This window comes from Muscardinus avellanarius (assembly GCF_963383645.1).
Source record: "Muscardinus avellanarius genome assembly, chromosome: 11".
Lineage (NCBI taxonomy): Eukaryota > Metazoa > Chordata > Mammalia > Rodentia > Gliridae > Muscardinus > Muscardinus avellanarius.
Window position 1 is genome coordinate 20,546,943 of NC_137797.1, and position 7,242 is coordinate 20,554,184.

The window sequence follows — 7,242 nt, forward strand, 5'->3', positions numbered from 1 at the left end:
GCTACAAATCCATCAAGGAACTTCTGGCTGCTCACCGGCCTCCAGTCACAGTAAGATCCCTTCCTCTCTTCTGCAAACTCTCAGAGTCTAGAGTACTTCACATTCGACCTTTCTTCCCCTCCCTTAGAACTTGCAAGAAAAGTCTACTATGTTCTTCTGCAGAGCAGGAGTCATCCATTATAGATATGCCTGAGATAGGGGCAGGCACAGTTCTGGCTCACCTTTTATTACTGAATGCATTCCAAAGGTGTCTTTTAAAACAAACAAGCAAAAAAAAAAAAAAAAAAAAAAAAGACAATTTTATTATAGGAGGAATTCTTTCCCCAAGGTCATCTAGGTTAAATCATTGCCTGTTTTTAAAATAGCATTGTTTTCTTCCCACCAGATCTATATTTGTGATAATTACCACTACCATAACACTGATGATAGTTAATATTTACTGAGCACTCACTGTGGGCCAGCCCCTATGCCAAGTGGCCCACCTCTACTGTCTCATTCATCCTTATAGAAAATCCTATGCATCAGACGCTATTATGAACCTTATTTTCAAGACTAGGAATGGAGGTCTAAAGGTATTATTTAACTTCCTGAAGATCACAGATAGTCAGAGAAGGCTTAAATCTGGATCTGAAGACATCAAAACCTGTGTTTTTACTTCTTTGTCATTCATGTCCCAACTCAGACGTAAGAACAACTCTATATGCCGACATTTTCATTCAAATTTTATTTTATATGCTATGGGCAGGAATATAACTAGTTACATCTTTGAGTCATAAGCTATATTTAAGTATGATATGTCAAGATATATATATATATAGATAGATAGATAGATAGATAAATAGATAGATATAGATATAGATACAGATATATAGATATTTCTGCACAATGATGAATGTATCCAACTGGGCTTTCACCATCACCCACTGCTACTTCTCCACTTGTTCACAATGCAACCTCAGCTCTTAGCATGATGTCTGTAATATCTAGCAGGTAAAACTGAGGAGCCCTAAGTGACAAAGTTCATGGCTTCGCATCTTAATAATCCCGGAATAAACAATTCCCTTGAGTAAAACCACAAAATGATCATCCAGAACCTTACCAACCTCTAGCAATAATCCACCTATTTTTTTCATAACTAAGTATCAAAGTCAACATAATCTCAAGGGCAATGGTTGAATCAGAGCTCCTGGAGGAAAAAAATAAAGCCTCAAAGACTGGAATTTCATGGGTCCCATGCTCCTATGTCCTTTCCCTTCAAAACCGCCTCAGTCAGTCCACACCAGAGGTTCTCGATAGGAACAGTGCTGGCTTCTGGTGGCATCTTGAAAACACTTGGAGTTGCCACAATGATCAAGAAAATTGTTACTGGCATTTTGGGGCCAGGGGCCAGGGTTTCAGATTTTCATGTAAGTGAAAACCCCTTTGCTTATTGCTGGAGTCTAGAATATCACTGCAGCTTTATCATAAACTCATAGTATTTTTTCATGAGCCACACATGGTGGTATATGCTTGTAATCTTAGTACTCGAGAGGCTGAGACAAGAGGACTGCAGGTTAGACTCAGCAACTTAAAAGGCCCTGAGCAACTTAGTGAGATTCTGTTTCAAAATAAAAAGTTAAATAGCGCTAGGAGTATAGCTCAGAGATAGAAAACCCCTGGGCTCAATCCCTGATACCACACACACACACACACACACACACACACACACACCATGATTTTAACCTAAGCTGAATTTTGCATAAAGCCAATTAATTACCATGTAAACTAGGTAAGGTTGTACTGTCTTTGGTCTGGAACTTTACCAAGTGTTGTCCACCATTTTGGAAAATCACATCAACAGTGGCAATGCTAGTTATGCTTCTTCAAACTCTCCACTCTGCACCTGTATCATATGCATATGAAGTTCCCACATTAATGGCTTTCCACATAAGTATAAATATCTGATTGATTCATTACACTTTCTAGTAGAGTCATATCTGTGCATTTCTACATATAATGCATGCTAATATTTTTTGTATGTTGTGGTACTGGGGATTGAGCCCTGGGGCATACTACTTCTGAACTTTATCCCCAGCCCTATTTTATTTTTTTTAATTTGAAGCAGGATCTCATTAAATTGCTGAGGCTGGTCTCAAACTTGCAATCCTCCTGTGTCTCAGCCTCTCAAGTACTGGTACTGCATGTGAGCTCCACCACACCTGGCCATGCTATTTTATTATAAACTCTTTTCCTTTTATTTCTCAATTATATTATGGTTCAAGCATCACTGTGATTTTTTTGTTGAAATTGTGCACAGTGATAATCTATGAATTTCACTTTGAGACATTATAGGGTATATCAAAAAATATTCATTGTAGAAAGGGAAGCTTTGGATCTGACAGGGTTGAACAGGAAGGTCAATCATGACCTTCCCTGAGACCTAACGGCAAATGGATGGCAGAGCCTTTGCTCCAGCAGCGAGGACTCCTGAGCACAGAGCTGAGCTGGTCTCTTCCTCACCTGTTTATGAATACAAATTAAACCTCTTTGGGATGCAATAAAGGATGATGGTTATGGCTAGTACAACATCTGGTTTCTAAATGTTCTTTTCTTCACCCTGCGATGGGATGAGATGACTTTGAAAAGAGGAAAGAAACCACTAAAAAACAGAAACAGATGTCAGTTGGATTTGAGAGGACTGCAGCAGTACATCAGATGTAAAATGTGACCTTGGGTTTCAGGTAAGATAGGGAAATGTGGCCTGGCAGAAACGACCCTCCTTTTAATTAGAAGAAAAGTGAAAGACCGAGTAAAAACCCTGCAACTTCCCTATCTCTGCTCCACTAATTTCACTCAGTGGTTCCTGCCTAGCCCCAGCCACACTCAGGGGGAACAGGGAGAGCATTTCTCACCCCAGATGAAAATCATGGGGGTCATAGGCTCAAATCATGGCAACTTCTCCCATCATTCCACCCCCTAAACATAGAACTAGTCTTCCCCACTCCAAATATCAAAAAAAGTGAAAGGAGGTGGGGCTGCTCCTTGACAGATGGAAGGAGATAACAGTAAGAGAAGCAGGAACACTACTCGGGATGGTGTTTCCTCATCTCATCTGGCTCAGAGCCTCTATTTCAGCAACCTGTATAGAAACTAAAATACACAAATGTGGGGCTACTCCAGAACAAGATTTCTCTACAATTTCTTTGGCCTCTTTCTGCTTCAAAAATTGTTTGCAAATACAGACACTCCCATACCTCTCCAGTAGCCCCAAAGATTCTTAGACTGTTCATATGAAAAAGTTCCATCTGGTACCCGTAGAGCCTGCTGCTACCATAAAAGCTGCAGTGACATAATTTACTATAGACTTATGGGAGAGTGCGCTGGTTGTTCACCTGTCTGCTCCCATATCTACTTCCCAGCATCCCCTTGGTTTGTTCTGTTTCACAAGGAGCTACGTTTCACAGCACCTGTGCTCTCTGGTCCATGGGTAAGTTTGCACCAGTGAAGATGGGGGATGAGGGGAAGGAAGAAGCACAGCGTTTTCCCCTTTTGCTCTCTGCTTTAAGTAGTGTCTTCAGCTGCAATGCAGCTCTTCCCTTTATAGTCCCTGCCCCCCCCCCAGCCCAACAAGCATCTTGTCCATCCTCATGGACCTAGGTCTAGATAGATGTTTCTTCCCAAACCTGAATACCACTTCTCTCTGTGTCTCTCTAGCTCTAAGAACAGTGATTTCTGGATGTCAATAATCTCTGGGCTGGCTCCTTTCTCTGACTTGACTACTCCATCTCTTCATCACCTGCATTAGATCTTTGTTTAAATGCCTAGAATGATTTTCGCTGCCCTCACTGCACCCTGTCCTACACAACAACAACAACAACAACAACAACATAGCAGGAAGAAACAGGAGTTTCTTGCAGATGTGAGTTTGTGTTGTGGTTCTGACACTTTAACCAAACGCTGTGGACAAATCAAAACAACGCTGTGAGGGTCCGTCTCCTCTTTGTATAAAATAATAGTAATATTGATGCCTGCCATACTTTACTATGAGAATGGAATGCTATTGTGCAAAGGTTTTTAAATATATAAATTTCTTAAGATGGTGGAATTTCCAACAAATAAAAGTAGAAATTGAAAGAAATGGCCAAATGATTGGAAAAATCTTTAGTGGGCTATAAGGACATAAAAATAATCATCTATCATCACCATTTGTCATTAGAAAGGCACTTAAAAAAACATGGCATGTATGTGATCACAGAATAAAGGGCATATCTTTAAATTTAATAAGCTTTATAGAAAATTCATTACATTTCTTTATTTCTTCTAATCTTTTTATCTCTGGGGCTAGTAAAACTGCTAGCACAAGCCAACATTAGTCTGATCATTAACTTTTGTTCCTATAGCTCTTGTAATTTTTATCACTTTTAATTACCACTAATCTATTACGGTAATTATCTTTATTATTATTGGGAATGAAAATATTAGTCGAGGACCTGAGATCCCCAAGGTGGAATTCTCTCTTTTGGCTTTGTGACACCCTTTTCTATGGACACTCTAAATGATGTCTTCAACTTTCCTATCACTGACCAACTGATCACCTTGGCCCCGAATCAGAGTCTCACTTGATAAAATCAGGGGGAAAGTACTAGTGCCGATGCCGTTACTGTGAAGAAAATATAAAAGTTTAGCATTTTCTTGCTGTCATTATAATTCTTTTTCTTTACTTCAACCCAGACTAAGACTGGAGAGCTATAAACTTTCCATATAGTGATTTTTAACTACTTTATTTGATGCTTCTAAACTATCTATAATACCAAATTATGCTCATTAATGTAATCAGCCCAAAAGAACAATGTATATCACTCAGTTGCTTGTAATCATGCCCCAAACACAGTAAATTTTCAATGAGTTTTACCAGATTCATCAGCACATAACTGTAGATACCATGAGTTTTTCTTTTAGTCTTGTTTATTCCAGAGCGTAGCCCTCTAATGGCATCATCCTTAGCTTTAGCCATCTATTAAATGGTACTTGACCGTCTGGTCTCTTACTCCTCGTCTTTTAAATTCCTTATAGTGTCAAATAATAGAAATATCCCTGGTGTGGCAAACGCCAACCCCCTAAAAAAAAAAAAAAAGTGAACATAGTTTCAAGTTCCTCTTAAGCTCTAAGGATTTGTTTTTATTCTTTCAAGATGTTTGTAATATTATTCCACATTTTCTTCAGGGTCATGTCTGTACGACCCTGGGGTGTATCATTCAACTAGGAAAGCAATTTAAGAATCTCTAGGATCAATTTCTGAGGGTGCAAAATGCACAGAAACAGACTTCAGCTGCTATCCTAGCAAGCTCTGGTAACTGTACTTACACAGAAGATGCCTTCTGGGGGTTTGTCTAAGGGTTGTTCTATGGATACCATCATTCCTTTAGAAAATACAACGCATTTTATGCCATATCCCGTTATGTTCACTTCACAAGAATTTTGAGTGTGGGCTTGTATTTCCCAGTTAGAGTCTGAAGTAAGTTAAAGCAGCCTGATAAAGAAAATTTGTCAGTGAAAGGTTTTCTTAGAGTCTTCTGGCACATGCATGCTCTCCAAGGTTTGTTTGTACATTAGAAGCCAATTCTCAAAGTCAAACTGATAATACGCCAATGTTTGGGAGTAGACACTTGCAGCAGGGAACCGCACACTCTTAAGAGTATCCTGTTGCCCTTTAGCAGAAAAGTAAAAGAACATGTGGGAAGGCAGATGTGAGTGGATTTGCACGTGACAGTTCCTTGTGATGCTGTCTCTGAAAATGTGATCTCTGTCCCAAGAGCAGAGGAAGGAAGAAAATAAAGCTTCCTGAAGGAGCAACTCAGATAAACCCACTTGGAGCTGTTCTTCCAGTAGTTTAATGGATTGCACACAACCACCAGCATTTTCTCACCGGGCCCCCCTGGAACAATGCTACATAGTTGAGAGACACGGAGACAGGACCAGGGATGAAGTCTGTGAACCAGGGAAAGCAATTTTCCTCTCCATGAAATTCACTGGCCCTTCTGAGGATCAAACCCATGACCTTGGGCTCGTTAGCGCTCTTCTCCAACCATGCCCAAAACAAATACATGTTTGAAGCCAGAGGAGCTTCAAACCACACAGAAAAATGTAATCAACTGAGCCACAGGGAAACACATAAAGTAAACACTTTCCATATAGGCAAAACGAACAGACGATTTGGAAAGAACCTACATTCTCTGAATCCCTGAGTCATCTGAAGGTTTACTGGAAATTTCCACTTGGATTTCTTCCAACCCTTTGACTTCAACCCATTTTTCCTTTCTCAGTCTCTACCTCTAAAAGCAATCTGCTATTTGGAACTTTTAGTCGGTGGCTCTATCACTCAGTAAACTAAGTTCAGAACCATAGAGCCATCCTTATCAACATCGCAAAACCACCCAGGGCAAAGTCCACTGAGCCCATTGTTTAAACATCTCTCATATCTCTGCTCCTGGACCCTCAAAAGCATCATCTTAATCTGACTTTTGTCACCTTCTGGACAGTTGCAATAGCTGCCTACCAGCTCTTCTCTCTCTAAATCATTTTATATACCACTCTTGCCAGATGTAGTGGTACATGCCTATTATCTCAGTGCTTGGGAAGCTGAGACAGAAGGATTGCAAGTTTGAGGCCAGCCTCAGCAACTTAGCAAGACTGTAAGCAACCCAGAAAGATCCTGACTGAAAACAAAAATAAAAGTATAAAGGGGCTGGGGATATAGTAAAATGTCCCTGGGTTCAATCCCCAGTACCTGAAATTGTGTGTGTGTGTGTGTGTGTGTGTGTGTGTGTGTGTGTGTAAATTTTACACATATATAAAGTCCCCAAGGCTATCCTCAAATCTGTGATCCTATGTCTCAGCCTCTCAAGTACTACCATACCCCCAAGTACTGCCACAACACATATGTGTTAGACATACCACCATGCCTGGCTGCCAGGCTTACTTTAAATTCTTTTGAAATTCAATCATTATAATCCACTGCCTGAAAATCGCCACCACCTCTAGTTGTACTGTCTGTAACAGCACCCCTTGAACTCTCAAAATATACCCAGTACAAGTTGCTACACACTGTAATTATAAAACATACACCAGATTTCAAAGACTTAACATGAAAAAGAATATAGTATGATTATGTGTTGGAATGATAACATTTTAGCTATGGTGAGTTTACAATCCATACATTATTAAAATTAGTGTCATCTGTTTCTTTCCCCTTTTTTATTTTAG